Source organism: Lepidochelys kempii, chromosome 7 (genome assembly GCF_965140285.1).
Source record: "Lepidochelys kempii isolate rLepKem1 chromosome 7, rLepKem1.hap1, whole genome shotgun sequence".
Classification (NCBI taxonomy): Eukaryota; Metazoa; Chordata; order Testudines; family Cheloniidae; genus Lepidochelys; species Lepidochelys kempii.
In genome coordinates, this window is record NC_136386.1 from 58442740 (window position 1) to 58458946 (window position 16207).

The window sequence follows — 16207 nt, forward strand, 5'->3', positions numbered from 1 at the left end:
GCTGTTCCGGGGGGCATGCGAGGGGCACACAGACTGGCGGGCTGTCCCTGGAGGGCATGTGGGAGACACACAGAGCAGGAGGGGGTTGTCCTGGGGGGACACAGAGTGAGGGGTGCGGGAGGCAGACAGAGCAGGGAAGCTGTCCCGGGGGGCATGCAGGGGGCACACGGGGTGGGGGGGCTGTCCTGGGGTGGCATGTGGGGGGCACACGGGGCGGGGGGGCTGTCCGGGGAAGCATGTGGGGAGGCACACGGAGCGGGGGGGTGCAAGGGGCAGACAGAGCGGGGAAGCTGTCCCGGGGGGGGGCACGCGGAGCTGGGGGGCTGTCCCGGGGGGCAGCACACGGAGCCTGTGGGCTAGACTGCCTCAGGGCCGGGGGAGGAGAAGCTCCCGCTCCCTCCTCCCCCGCGGGCCGGCGGCGCAGGGGGCGGGGCGCTGCGTCTCTGCGCGCGGCCCGGCCCCGGCTTGTTACTCAGCGGCCGCAGCTGAGACAGGAGGCGGCGGAGCGGTGAGTGCGGGGCCGCGGCCTGTCCCGGGGCTGGGGCCGCGGGGAAGCCCGGCCCGGCCCGGCCCGGCTCGGCGCGGGGGGTGGGCCTGACCCGGCCGCTCTGTGGATGTTTTTGTTGATCTGGGGTTGGAGAAGGGGAGGCGGGGCCGCGATTCCGGGCTGGGGGAGGGGTGCGGCGCCAGCACAGGGCTCTGTGGGGGCGGGGGTATGGGGACAGTATGTGGGTCTTTGGGGGAGGGGCAGCGGGACGGGGTGCAATAATGTTCTGGTGGGGGCAGCTGGGGGGGCTCCGTGGGGGAGGGGCAGCTAGTGGAGATGCATGTAATGGGGAGGAATGCAATTATATTTGGCTTACGAGGGAGGAGGCAACTGGAAGGGGATAGGTGTTATGGGCCTTGGGGCAGGGGCAGTTAGTGGGGGTACGTTGCAAGGGGGTGGAATAATATTTGGTTGTTGTTGGGGGGAGGGGCGGCTGGAAAGGGATAGGTCCAATGGTTTTTTGGGGCGGGGCAGCTAGTGGGGTGCATGCGAGGGGTGCAATAATGTTTGGTTCTTATGGGGCTGCAGTAACAATAGTGGGGGCAGCTGGAGAGAGAAGTGATCACAGTGGGGTGAAAGAGGAGATATAGAGGACAGTGGTGGGAAGAAGGGGTACCAGAGGCCGGGGTCTGTACACATGGGGTTCTTGTTGTCAGCCTTTGATTCAGGGACCTTCATCATCTGTTCAGCACCTTACACCCCTCTTGAATTTTATACATTAATCAGTAGCAGGGGGATGGCTCTCCACAGCTGTTCTGGGTTATTGTTGCACAGGGGCTGGGTGACATACTGGGGATCAGGAGAGCTATACAAAACATGGGGATATGTTTGCAGGGGGGAGAGAGAGGAGGAATATCTCTTTGTTGGTTTGGCAGTACAAGCATTAGGCACAATGCACAACAGAGGGACTTTTTTCCTTGGGAACAAGGTAACCCAAGCTCAAGCTGTGGAAGGATCTTCTCTCATCTTACATACCTGTCTGAAATGTAGGCTTGGCAGAATTTAATTTTAATTTTTTAAATAATTTTGACAAATAATATAAATTTTATTTTAAAGTATTTGTTTTGGTCGATTTAAATGTTTGCAGTTGTGGGAAATGGTGGAGGCTGGTCAGACAATAATTTAATAACTGTAGACATTTAGATTAAAAAAGTTACAGTATTATAGCCATTAAAACGCAAACTGTCAACATCACACCAGAATCTACAAAGTAAACATTCTTAAGTCAAACTCTAAGAAGTTCTCAAGCAGCATTTTTCTTACTTGGCATATCTGTAAATTTTGGAGGTATCTTTGGTTTCTTTGTCTACAGTAAAATCAGCATTTATCAACATCTACAGTACAGATAATTATTTTTTATCCAAACCTACTCATATTTTATTGTAAGCTTTTTTGGGGAAAGAGGCTTGAGTTGCTGAAGAGTGCAGCAGTTTGAAGTGAATGAGATCTGTAACAACATTCCAAATCACTGCTTTTGAAAAAATGCCTTTTTGTTCCTCTGGGATATTTGACCTCCAAAGACAGCTGCTTAGGGAGTTTGGCAATATTTTTTGTCTCTTCTGCATTTTAATCCTGATACTTTTTGTCAAAAGTGAGTGAAGTGTTTGTTTGCAGCTTTTCTGTTGCCCTCCTCTAGCTTCTCTCTATCTCTCCTAGTGTCAGAATTCAGAGTAACAGCCCTGTTAGTCTGTATTCGCAAAAAGAAAAGGAGTACTTGTGGCACCTTAGAGACTAACCAATTTATCTGAGCATAAGCTTTCGTGAAAGCTTCTCATTTCTTCAGATTTCTCTGTGCAGTGGTTCCATCAATACAAAGTGTAAGAGTCTGTTAACTGGTGTCTGTTAATAAGCTGCAAATGTGAATCCCACAAGCCTTGTTTCTTCCCAATTATGGTGGCATAGTTGGGTTTATACAGTCTTGCTGAATTTCAGTGTTTTATAGAGGGGCCTTGCAAAATTATTATGAATATTTTTTCAGCCCAGGCAGAATATCTGCTTTACCTAGCCTGACCATAATTATGTAAACACAAATGATGTTTTACTCACCCATCTAAAGAAATTAATTGCTCTAGGGCAAGTGTGGGAGCAGAGTTTTTCAAGCTTGTATTACAGCTTGGTTTTGTTTACAGGTTTGGAGATTACTTTTGGTAACAGTCTGCGATTAATTCATTGAAAAACTAGTTTAATTTTCAGAGTTGCAGGCAAATGCCTCCTCTTTGGATGAATCGGGTGTTTAAAACAGTTCTGTAGCATGATTTATTTTGTTTACATAAACTGGTGCACACTCAAGTATTGAATTTATTTAGAATTAATTCAGATTGTAGCCTGAAGGAATATTGGGTCAAATTCCTAGCTAAGGGTACTAACAAAAAGTGAGTTCAATGACTTTTTAGACCCCTCAAATTGTACGTTCCATGAAGAAGAATATATAATAACAAAGACACAGCTGATGAAATTCAAATATGCCTATGCCTCTGTTTTGATCTCAGTCAATGGAGGCAGCCATCTTAAATTATTTTTCTCACATCTGAATCTAGTGGCGCTCTTCAGTGTTTCTATCAAGTAAGTTCTAATGCGTAGAGCAATGCATTTTTCTTCGTATGTATATGTATTTTAAACTGTTTGTTTTCTTCACAATGCTCTGAGGCCCTGTACTGGCAGAGTGGTGAATTTAGTGCAGGATTTTTATTGTACACTTACTAGTTTGGTGTCCAGTCTAGTTTCTCATATGTTAAGCAGTGCGATTTACACATGTAGGGAGAGGGTGATTAGGGAACCTGTTTGTGATGATGGATGAAATGTCCGGGCATGGAGTTTGGCTTCTGGGGACGGACTCTGAGATATTTCAGAGAAATGACTTTTTCCTGAAAAAGCATGAGGTCTGAAGGATGTAGATTGTATTTGATACAAACTCACGTACACAAAAACTTAATAACTGATTCCATTTCATCCAAACACATCTTTTGAGTGTCCTGTTTCTCTCACTGAATGTATTGGAGTGAGAGTTTGTTTCTGTCTTTGTTAGCAGGTACCATAGCATGATTGTCTCTAAGTTCTGACAGAGTTGTTTAACTTCGAAATGTTTGGAATAAATATCAGTTTACCCTGAAGTGTGGAGAGTGGGGTGGAAGAATGGACAATGGAGATCTAAAATTTTGGAAATGCACAAGTCGTTTTTCAGAATGAGATTATAGTCTTTTAAGAAGGACTATAGGGCAAAAAGGGCAGCATCTTATGTGGTAAATCTGCATCCTGTGCATACTCAAAACCATATAGTCTTGCTTTTTGCTGCTAATAAGATTTTACTCCTGTTGGCCCTGGAGAGCCAATTCAGCAGTGGTAGGATGAACAGGATTCACTTCTGGTTTGTGCATCATCACTGACAGAATTGCTAACCAGATTTCTGATTGTAGAATCCTCATTGCTGATGATTCAGGAGCCAGAAGGAACCCAGCTTGGCTTTCAGATTCCAGATCAGTTTTCAGAGTTGGCAGTTTGGGGGGGAGAAATCTGTTTTTGTATACTGACCAAATTTGAACTGGAGTTGATGAGAGAGACCAAATGTTAAACTTCACAATGCCATTTTTTAGATTCACTTTCCAGAGTAGGAAAATGAGTCTTAAAAAAGTCACAAAAGGATTTTCTAGGAAAAAGTATGGTTTGTCAAACTTGCTAATTTTAGGGAGCAGTGCTTTTGAAGTTTTTTAGAAATGCAGGTACAGTTTATTTAGTAAATCCAGTAGGTGGACTTGCTTATAAGGTCAAGTATCTTATTTTAACAAATTTAATCATTATACAGTAAAAGCTGTGTTATCTGGCAGTTTACCAACTGGAAAGCTCTAGAATTTGGCATTTCTGATATCTCCCAATACAAATCTTCAATAGGGTTGCCATTAAAAGTCTGGTTGGCGCGGGGCTGGCAGGCTTCCTACCTGGCTCCACGTGGCTCCCCGGAAGCTGCGACACGTCCCTTCTTCTCTTAGGCAGTGGAACGGCCACAGGGGCTCCATGCGCTGCTCCCGCCCCGAGCGCAGGCTCCACAGCTCCCGTTGGCCGGGAACCGCAGCCAGTGGTTTAAAAATAGCTTATTTTAATGGTATCTTATAATATTTAGAAACTGATAGTTAAGGCCTCTCTCCAGGGAAAGATTTCCACTGGAATTCCAGTGGCAAGTCATCTTTATTTAATCTCTTCCTCTAATATCTATGCATAGTAGATAACTTTAGAGACACCACCTTTCTCTCTCTCTCTTTGCCCCACCCCTTGCATGAAATATGGGACTGAGTTTATCAACTGGAATCTGAATCTGTGGTTCAAGGGGGCATGTTGACAATAAGGTGGTTTGAAGTGTTCAGTTCTTACAATTTATTGGAGGTAGATATTGATGACTGCAGCTCTGGATGATGATATGCCTTTTAATTAAAGGGAACTATAACATGAAACTGTAGGGTATGCCCAATGTGCTGTTTGTATGCTCAGTCTTTATTATCTCTCTTAAAAACTGAGGTGTTTCTTTGACTTTGCATGTTCCTGTGAGAACTTCCCATCTGTGTAAAATGCAAATGTATTGAGAGCTGCTTGTTGTTTTTCCCCTCCTTCTATCTACTTTAAGTTGAATGTGGGTGAGAGCTGTTGCTGGCTAGCCAGTTTTCAGATGTATAGTGCCATTATACAATTGGGCACTGCATGGCTCTTAGAGCTCCTGATATTTGACTTGGGTACTATAGAAAACCCAAAGATTGTATATCACCTTGTTTGAGACTGGTAAAAAGGTAGCAGGAAGGTCACCTTCAAAGGAAAAACAATTGAAATTATGTTCCATATGATCTATTTATAAAAAAAAAAAGGGGGGGGCCTTGAGGGTTTGTTCACTAAAAACTACCTGGGTTGGTTTTTTTTTTGTTTATATCTACTCTTTATTGGAAATTCAGGTCTCATTTATCCTTGAAGATGCTATGATGACTTGAGAATTAGTTCAACTATGAGATCGCAAGAGAGTGAAGGTTGAGTAGTTGAGAACAGAATTTTTAGACTGCTAAACTTTGCCTTTTGGGTTTGTTTCAATTATTTTTCTGTTAAAACTTGTTTAACTTTAGCAATTAACATTGAGTAGAAAGGAAATGTTAAGATGTGAGAGCACACAATGCTCTGAGGGATGTCTGTAGTGCAGTGTGAGGTGTGATTGCAGCTCAGGTAGACATACACACACTAGCACCGTTAAAAATAGCCATGTAGATGTGAGAGCACAGGCTTCAGACAAAGTAGATGTCCAGGGTCCCCAGCATGCACGTACAGCCCAGGCTGAAAGCCTGTGCTGCCACATTTGCATGGCTATTTTAACCCTGCTATTGCGTATGCGTCTGCTCGAGCTGCAGTCATGCTTCACACGGCAGTATAGACATCCTTGAGACATCCACGAAGTTCTCCAGTAAAACCAGAGTTAACATTGCTAATATTTCTGAAGTTAAATAATAATAAAAGCAGGAAAAAGAACACATTGAAAACTTTCAGAATGCCTGTATACATCATAAAAAGACAAACAAAAAGGCACAATCCCTAAATCCAGATAGGATAAGTTTAAAAGGTACCCTAAAAAGTATAGGCTTCAAGCAACCTGGAAAAGAGAAAGTACAGACTTAGCCGGAGGTGTCATGCTGTGGAGAAAACCAAATGAACACTTAAGACCCCTGGGCTGGGGCAGCAGGATTCCACCCTCCACCATCTGTAGCAGACCTCTCATTGCTACCAATAAGATTCTGCAATCAAAGATTGCGGGTAGAATATGGCTCTGAAGAAATTAATGTTTTAAGCCTCTATACTCCAGAGGGTTCCATGACAGAGCGGGAGGGCCTTACACTTGTGTGGTGTGACAGCAGCATTGACCTCCATCTGCTTGGGCATAGGGGTCTGTCTACATAGATTCCTTTGCAGGATCAAGGTTTTGATAAAGTTAACTTGCATTCAGCAGCTCACAGTAGAAAAAATGATGGAGGGTGATCTTTAGACCACTGATGTTTCTGCCCTTTGTTTTCCTTCTGGGCAGAGAAGCCTAGGAATGGCTAGTTGCTGCCTGGACAGTTAGTGGAAAATTTGGTTGAAAGCTGGGGCTAAATATTGACAGCCTTAGAGGGAAAAGACAGCATGTTAGAGCCCTTCTATTTACTTCATTTTAAGCTTCTAAAACTCTATTTAGGAGCATTTAGTGCCTCACCTCTCTTGCATCCTGTCACGGATCCATGGGATGTGCTTTGCTTCTGACCTTTATGTACTGTTCCTGGGAGCATACCCATAGGGTTAGGCCTGGGGACCTCTACTTTCTTGAAGTGGGGAGCCAATCCACTACTCAGAGACTGGGTCCCTAGCTTCAGCAGTCCAATTTTTCACCATAGCTCCATCAGCAGGTCTAGATGAGCACGGACCTTGTTGGAGACTTGCCTTTGAGAGCTGTGCAAGCAGCAGATGTTTTCAGTGATGCAGGTCAGCCTTCTCAAAACAGCTGGAATACAGTATTTAGGGACATTGGATTAAAAAGTAAAGCAAAGCCTAAAAGCATCTCTCTCCCCTCACTCACCAACTTCTTCTTGCTTGGTTAGGTGTGTCCCTCTTTGCTCTTGCCTGAAAGGCAGACTGCATAGAATCATAGAACTGGAAGGCACCTCAAGAGGTCATCTAGTCCAGTCCCCTGCACTCAAAGCAGGACTAAGTATTATCTAGACCATCCCTGACGGGTGTTTGTCCAACCTGCTCTTAAAAAATCCCCAATGATGGAGATTCCACAACCTCCCTAGGCAATTTATTTCAGTGCTTAACCACTCTGACAGTTAAGAAGTTTTTCCTAATGCCCAACCTAAACCGCCTTTGCTACAATTTAAGCCCATTGCTGCTTGTCCTATCTTCAGAGGTTAAGGAGAACAATTTTTCACCCTCCTCCTTGTAACAGCCTTTTATGTACTTGAAAACTGTTGTCATGTCCTCTCTGTCTTCTCTTCTCCAGACTGAACAAACCCAATTTCTTCAGTCTTGCCCCATAGGTCATGTTTTCTAGACCTTTAATCATTTTTGTTGCTGTTCTCTGGACTTGTTCCAATATGTCAACATCTTTCCTGAAATGTGGCACCCAGAACTAGACACAATACTCCAGTTGAGGCCTAATTAGCATGGAGTAGAGCGGAAGAATTACTTCTCATGTCTTGCTTACAATACTCCTGTTAATACATCCCAGAATGTTTGCTTTTTTTTTTTTTGCAACAGTTGTTTAGCTTGTGATCAATCCACTGTGACCCCCAGATCCCTTTCCACAGTACTCCTTCCTAGGCAGTCTTCTCCATTTTGCTTGCTGCAAACCTCCCTAGCCTTACCTAACAGTCCTGGTTTGGATTACCCCATCTGCTGGGAGAGCAGTTTACTTATCCCTGTCTCCTAAGACTTTTAGTCCTTTGTCTCAAGTCACAGTCATGCTGTTTTCACGTATATTGCTCCTCCCTCTGGTTCAGCTGAGGGAAAGGGGTTGTGGTCAGATGAATAATTGCCCATCTACATCCAACAGATCCCCTTGGCTGGCACTTGTATCTCCAAGGTATATGCATTCACATGTTCACAATTCTTGGTCGACTATTCGCCCAACCCAAACATATCTACCTGACCCACATCCAATGAATTCATTGATTATGTCCTAGTCTCTGGAAAGAAGTTAATACCTTGCTCTCAAGTAGTTAGCAGTACAAAAGCTAGTGAGTAAACTGAGTCAAACATTTTCACAAAAATAATAGACATTTCTCATGTTCTCTGCACAGCTAACATTATCTGGATGTTTCTGCAGAAATAATCAGCAAATATTAACTTTGACGTTTGAACCAACATCATTATGCTTCAGAATTAACACCTTACTTAGAAAAATGGGACAGTTTACACCTTTCAGTGCTGTTGCTTCATATAGTATCTGCAGACTCTGCAAAACAGCACTGTCTGGTCATATAAACAAGGTTATTTTTGCAGCCAGATGGGCTAGATGCTTTTTTAAAATTGAAGCACAAGATCTGCTAGATGCAAAATCGATGTGATGACTGGATGAGTATATCAAAGCATACCAACCCCCAGGCAGGAGTTAGAAACCATTGCTCGAATCATAAAGGAAGGAGCTGAACAGTACTCCAGTTGACCATTTATTTCCAAAATGGCTACCCTAGAGCAGGACCCAGATGCTGCCCTAGAATTTAAGAAGCCTTCTGAAGGAGGAACATATTTGGAAGGACTCCACTACAAAAGGAGGGAATTTGGAGCTGATGGAGTCTGGGAGATAGAACAGATCCATGATTAATGCTGAAGTACCTATAAAGTGAGTGACAGAGTTGTCAGAACCTGAAAGACGGGGTGCTGATTTGAAATCCCTCTTGCACAGTAAGTATGTCCTTTTTGCATGTAACTTGTATAAATTCTTCTTATACACTTTTTTTACAATGACATAACACTCATCCCAAAGTGCTCTATAAACTTAACTCACTGATATCCAAACAATAATATATCTTACTATCTAGAGACTGAAACCCAGAATTTCTCCGAACACTGGCATCCTTCACCTTAAGTCCACTACTCTACCCTCATGTAATGTATTCAGCATTAACAATGGTCTGTGGCTGATGTGTATAAGATATCACAAAATAATGTCTATCAGGTGTTACCATTACCTTTTTTAACTTTTTTGTAAGCTTGGGAAAGATGTTTATTATTTCTGTGTACAAGTTTTGTTATAGTGCGGCCTACCTCTTCCATCAGCGTATGAGATCAACTGATTTATCTAAACTATGTATGTCACATACATTAATCTTTCTAACATTTTAAAATAGAATATAGTGTTTCTAAGCTTTTATCTTCCCCAATGGTTATTGGACAAAGATACTGCTAATGTTCCATATTGTATTTCAATCAACCTTCATTGCATATAGACTTAGCAGTATAATGATTAATCCTCACATTTGTGTTGCCTATTTTGTTGTACTTTTGCAGTTGCATAGAACTAGCTTGATGTGCAACCACACTAAATGCTTATTCATCCCCTACTCTTGGGTACCATAAACTAATGCCATAATGGATATTAGCAGAAAATGCAACTTTAAATTACTTAATGGTTGTGATACTACATACTAACTCCTGAGTGTGCATGTTTCAGATGAACAAGGAGAAAAACATTAATTCCACAGCACAGCTGGAAGGCCTAATCACTGTAATTATGGATTTGTGTGTGGTGGGTTTTTTTTTTTTTTAAAGGCCGTGTACATACCTCTGGCAACGTCTCTTTATTTAATTAAGCATACTATAGAAAGCATTACAGCATACAGTACAGTAGTCACTAATGTCTCTATAAGACCAAGATTTAGCTTTTAAGCAGTAAGACCATAATGTGTATATGGAAACATATATATTGGGATAACGTTGTGATGGCTGAGGTGCTTCCATTCTAAGGGTATGTCTACACTATGAAATCAGGTCAAATTTATAGAAGTCGGTTTTTTAGAAATCGGTTTTATATATTCGAATGTGTGTCTCCCCACAGAAAATGCTCTAAGTGCATTAACTCGGCAGAGAGCTTCCACAGTACTGAGGCTAGCGTCGACTTCCGGAGTGTTGCACTGTGGGTGGCTATCCCACAGTTCCCGCAGTCTCCGCTGCCCATTGGAATTCTGGGTTGAGATCCCAGTGCCTGATGGGGCTAAAACATTGTCGCGGGTGGTTCTGGATACATATCGTCAGGCCCCCGTTCCCTTCCTCCCTCCGTGAAAGCAAGGGCAGACAATCGTTTCGCGCCTTTTTTTCCTGAGTTACCTGTGCAAACGCCATACCATGGCAAGCATGGAGCCCGCTCAGGTAACCATCACCCTGTGTCTCCTGGGTGCTGGCAGACGTGGTACTGCATTGCTACACAGTAGCAGCAACCCATTGCCTTGTGGCAGCAGACGGTACAGTACGACTGGTAGCCGTCCTCTTCATGTCCGAGGTGCTCCTGGCCACATCGGCCAGGAGCGCCTGGGCAGACATGGACACAGGGACTAAATTTGGAGTGACTCGACCATGTCATTCTCTTTAGTCCTGCAGTCAGTCCTATTGAACCGTTTTATGGTGAGCAGGCAGGCGATACGGATTGCTAGCAGTCCTATTGCATCATCTTCTGCCAGGCAGCCATGAGATGTGGATGGTATGCAGTCCTTCTGCACCGTCTGCTGCCAGCCAAAGATGTAAAAGATAGATGGAGTGGATCAAAACAAGAAATAGACCAGAATTGTTTTGTACTCATTTGCTTCCCCCCCCCCACCCCTCCCCCCCATCTAGGGGACTCATTCCTCTAGGTCACACTGCAGTCACTCACAGAGAAGGTGCAGCAAGGTAAATCTAGCCATGTATCAATCAGAGGCCAGACTAACCTCCTTGTTCCAATAAGAACAATAACTTAGGTGCACCATTTCTTATTGGAACCCTCCGTGAAGTCCTGCCTGAAATACTCCTTGATGTAAAGCCACCCCCTTTGTTGATTTTAGCTCCCTGAAGCCAACCCTGTAAGCCATGTCGTCAGTCGCCCCTCCCTCCGTCAGAGCAACGGCAGACAATCGTTCCGCGCCTTTTTTCTGTGCGGACGCCATACCAAGGCAAGCATGGAGGCCGCTCAGGTCACTTTGGCAATTAGGAGCACATTAAACACCACATGCATTATCCAGCAGTATATGCAGCACCAGAACCTGGCAAAGCGATACCGGGTGAGGAGGCGACGTCAGCGCGGTCACGTGAGTGATCGGGACACGGACACAGATTTCTCTGAAAGCATGGGCTCTGCCAATGCATGCATCATGGTGCTAATGGGGCAGGTTCATGCTGTGGAACGCCGATTCTGGGCTCGGAGAAACAAGCACAGACTGGTGGGACCGCATAGCGTTGCAGGTCTGGGACGATTCCCAGTGGCTGCGAAACTTTCGCATGCGTAAGGGCACTTTCATGGAACTTTGTGACTTGCTTTCCCCTGCCCTGAAGCGCATGAATACCAAGATGAGAGCAGCCCTCACAGTTGAGAAGCGAGTGGCGATAGCCCTGTGGAAGCTTGCAACGCCAGACAGCTACTGGTCAGTTGGAAATCAATTTGGAGTGGGCAAATCTACTGTTGGAGCTGCTGTGATGCAAGTAGCCCATGCAATCAAAGATCTGCTGATATCAAGGGTAGTGACCCTGGGAAATGTGCAGGTCATAGTGGATGGCTTTGCTGCAATGGGATTCCCTAACTGTGGTGGGGCCATAGATGGAACCCATATCCCTATCTTGGCACCGGAGCACCAAGCAGGCGAGTACATAAACCGCAAGGGGTACTTTTCAATAGTGCTGCAAGCTCTGGTGGATCACAAGGGATGTTTCACCAACATGCACGTGGGATGGCCGGGAAAGGTACATGACGCTCGCATCTTCAGGAACTCTGGTCTGTTTCAAAAGCTGCATGAAGGGACTTTATTCCCAGACCAGAAAATAACTGTTGGGGATGTTGAAATGCCTAAAGTTATCCTTGGGGACCCAGCCTACCCCTTAATGCCATGGCTCATGAAGCCGTACACAGGCAGCCTGGACAGTAGTCAGGAGCTGTTCAACTACAGGCTGAGCAAGTGCAGAATGGTGGTAGAATGTGCATTTGGACGTTTAAAGGTGCGCTGGTGCAGTTTACTGACTCGCTTAGGCCTCAGCAAAACCAATATTCCCACTGTTATTACTGCTTGCTGTGTGCTCCACAATATCTGTGAGAGTAAGGGGGAGACGTTTATGGCGGGGTGGGAGGTTGAGGCAAATCGCCTAGCTGCTGGTTATGCGCAGCCAGACACCAGGGCGGTTAGAAGAGCACAGGAGGGCGCAGTACGCATCAGAGAAGCTTTGAAAACCAGTTTCATGACTGGCCAGGCTACGGTGTGAAAGTTCTGTTTGTTTCTCCTTGATGGAAACCCCCCGCCTCTTGGTTCACTCTACTTCCCTGCAAGCTAACCACCCTCCACTCCTCCCTTTAATCATTGCTTGCAGAGGCAATAAAGTCATTGTTGCTTCACATTCATGCATTCTTTATTCATTCATCACACAAATAGGGGGATGACTACCAAGGTAGCCCAGGAGGGGTGGTGGAGGAGGGAAGGAAAATGCCACACAGCACTTTAAAAGGTTACAACTTTAAAATTTATTGAATGCCAGCCTTCTTTTTTTGGGGCAATCCTCTGTGGCGGAGTGGCTGGTTGGCCGGTGGCCCCCCCCCCCACCGCCTTCTTGGGCGTCTGGGTGTGGAGGCTATGGACTTGGGGAGGAGGGCGGTTGGTTATACAGGGGCTGTAGTGGCAGTCTGTGATCCAACTGCCTTTGCTGCAGCTCAGCCATACACTAGAGCATACTGGTTTGGTCCTCCAGCAGCCTCAGCATTGAATCCTGCCTCCTCTCATCACGCTGCTGCCACATTTGAGCTTCAGCCCTGTCTTCAGCCCGCCACTTACTCTCTTCAGCCCTCCACTCTCCTCCCGGTCATTTTGTGCTTTCCTGCACTCTGACATTATTTGCCTCCACACATTCGTCTGTGCTCTGTCAGTGTGGGAGGACAGCATGAGCTCAGAGAACATTTCATCACAAGTGTGTTTTTTTTTTTTTTTTCTTTCTAATCTTCACTAGCCTCTGGGAAGGAGAAGATCCTGTGATCATTGAAACACATGCAGCTGGTGGAGGAAAAAAAAGGGACAGCGGTATTTAAAAAGACACATTTTATAAAACAGTGGCTACACTCTTTCAGGGTAAACCTTGCTGTTAACATTACATACATAGCACATGTGCTTTCGTTACAAGGTCGCATTTTGCCTCCCCCTACTGGGTGGCTACCCCCTCAACCCCCCCCTCCCCGTGGCTAACAGTGGGGAACGTTTCTGTTCAGCCACAGGTAAACAGCCCAGCAGGAACGGGCTCCTCTGAGTGTCCCCTGAAGAAAAGCACCCTATTTCAACCAGGTGACCATGAATGATATCTCAGACTCCTGAGGATAACACAGAGAGATAAAGAACGGATGTTGTTTGAACGCCAGCAAACATACACTGCAATGCTTTGTTGTATAATGATTCCTGAGTACGTGTTACTGGCCTGGAGTGGTAAAGTGTCCTACCATGGAAGACGCAATAAGGCTGCCCTCCCCAGAAACCTTTTGCAAAGGCTTTGGGAGTACATCCAGGAGAGCCGCGAATGCCAGGGCAAAGTAATCCTTTCACATGCTTGCTTTTAAATCATGTATAGTATTTTAAAAGGTACACTCACCGGAGGTCCCTTCTCCGCCTGCCGGTTCCAGGAAGCAGCCTTGGGTGGGTTTGGGGGGTACTGGCTCCAGGTCCAGGGTGAGAAACAGTTCCTGGCTGTCGGGAAAACCGGTTTCTCCGCTTGCTTGCTGTGAGCTATCTACAACTTCATCATCATCTTCTTCGTCCCCAAAACCTGCTTCCGTGTTGCCTCCATCTCCATTGAAGGAGTCAAACAACACGGCTGGGGTAGTGGTGGCTGAACCCCCTAAAATGGCATGCAGCTCATCATAGAAGCGGCATGTTTGGGGCTCTGACTCAGAGCGGCTGTTCGCCTCTTTGGTTTTCTGGTAGGTTTGCCTCAGCTCCTTCAGTTTCACGCGGCACTGCTTCGGGTCCCTGTTATGGTCTCTGTCCTTCATGCCCTGGGAAATTTTGACAAAGGTTTTGGCATTTCAAAAACTGGAACGGAGTTCTGATAGCACGGATTCCTCTCCCCATACAACGATCAGATCCCGTACCTCCCGTTGGATCCATGCTGAAGCTCTTCTGCGATTCTGGGACTCTATCATGGTCACCTGTGCTGATGAGCTCTGCATGGTCACCTGCAGCTTGCCACGCTGGCCAAACAGGAAATGAGATTAAAAAGTTCGCGGTTCTTTTCCTGTCTACCTGGCCAGTGCATCTGAGTTGAGAGTGCTGTCCAGAGCGGTCACAACGGAGCACTCTGGGATAGCTCCCGGAGGCCAATACCGTCGAATCGTGTCCACAGTACCCCAAATTTGAGCCGGTAAGGCCGATTTAAGCGCTAATCCACTTGTCAGGGGTGGAGTAAGGAAATCGATTTTAAGAGCCCTTTAAGTCGAAATAAAGGGCTTCATCGTGTGGATGGGTGCAGGTTTACATCGATTTAACGCTGCTAAATTCGACCTAAAGTCCTAGTGTAGACCAGGGCTAAGTCCTGTTCTGTGGGGTGGGTCTGAATAAAAATATCCTTTATTCTGAAATTTCTCGTGTTCTTTCTAAACAAAAGCAATGGTGGTGTTTAGTTTATTTTAATAATTTTTGACAACTTTTTGTGATATCAAATCAAAGTGCTTATAAAGAAATGTGTTGGGTTTTTGTTTTTCTATAAACTCTTAACGCCCTCCTTGTAAAAGTTCAAACTTCGTGTGCATGTGGGCCTGATTTGGTCAGGTGCCGGGAAAGCTCATTAGTTTAAGACTATAGTAGGACAAATTTTTAAAAAGCACTGCTAGACAGAGCCACCAGTGACAGTTTTTTAAGCCTAATTATTAGCCCTGATGCTTGGCAATATAACTTGTCCAGGACAGCACTCAGGTACACACCTCAGTAAAATGAGTCCTGTGTATGACTTTTTGTGCGGATTTGGGTCGTGATTCCTAATGATATTGTAAGGGAAAGCTGAATCTCTTCCAGTGGAATGTGTGTAGACCATTCCGCCCCCCCACCCGCCCCGGCCTGGCTGAACCCCCTAAAATGGGGTTCATAAAATCACATAATTTATTATTAACTTGCTTTGTTTCCTTCCTACCCCCAACCTCCCACTTCAATTCCAGAATTATTTCTGTGGTAACTGTATCAACTCCTAGAAGTAAAAACGAATACTGTCACTGTACATTACCGGAAAGCCTGGAACCCATCTTTCAAAAGTCGTACAATTGTATCCTCTAACTTCAGCAGTTTCAAATCTGCTGCTGAAATCCATGAGGAAGCTGTTGAAAAGGGAATGGTGGTGATATGATCTGCAAAGGACAGTGTCCCGCTACCTGTCAGATGTAAATATGCTTTGAAGGAGAAGTACAAATGGCTGCAGAACCAGTGATTCCCTCCTCCCCCCTTCTAAGCCCTCGTCCAGAGCTAGTGGTCAGAAATGGGGTTGGCGAAACCCTGATCCTTAAAATAGTATGGTTATAGAAATGTTACTTAGACATAGCATAGTTACGGAAGTTTGAAAATGGTACGTATACACATGTACAAATTGCTGCATCAGGTAAAAGAAACTAACCTTTCACTCTGACACCCCCCTTCCGCCCATGGTGTGTTCACACACTGGCTTCTTTTTGCTTTCTTAAAAAAAAAAAAAAAAAAAAATGCCCCTTAACTAATTTAATAAAAGAGAGAAGAATAAAATCTCAACCATTCTGTCAAGGTTCCTCCCCCACTCTGAACTCTAGGGTACAGATGTGGGAACCTGCATGAAAAACCTCCTAAGCTTATCTTTACCAGCTTAGGTCAAAACTTCCCCAAGGTACAAAATATTACCCCCGTTATCCTTGGACTGGCCGCTACCACCACCAAACTAATACTGGTTACTGGGGAAGAGCTGTTTGGACGCGTCCTTCCCCCCAAAATACTTCCC

The 16207-nt window shown here is 45.2% G+C and overlaps 1 protein-coding gene across 13 annotated transcripts in view; it reads left to right on the forward strand.

Moving 5' to 3' along the window:
• The first annotated feature begins 415 nt into the window (after positions 1-415).
• MAPK8 (mitogen-activated protein kinase 8) overlaps positions 416-16207 on the forward strand; it is a 125223-nt gene continuing 109431 nt past the window's right edge. For 12 of the 13 annotated variants that reach the window (XM_073353041.1, XM_073353043.1, XM_073353038.1 and 9 more), the window contains exon 1: positions 416-508. The gene's annotated coding sequence lies outside the window, so the exon portion shown is untranslated. The remainder of the gene's footprint in view (positions 509-16207) is intronic. The other variant, XM_073353040.2, reaches the window with a different exon arrangement.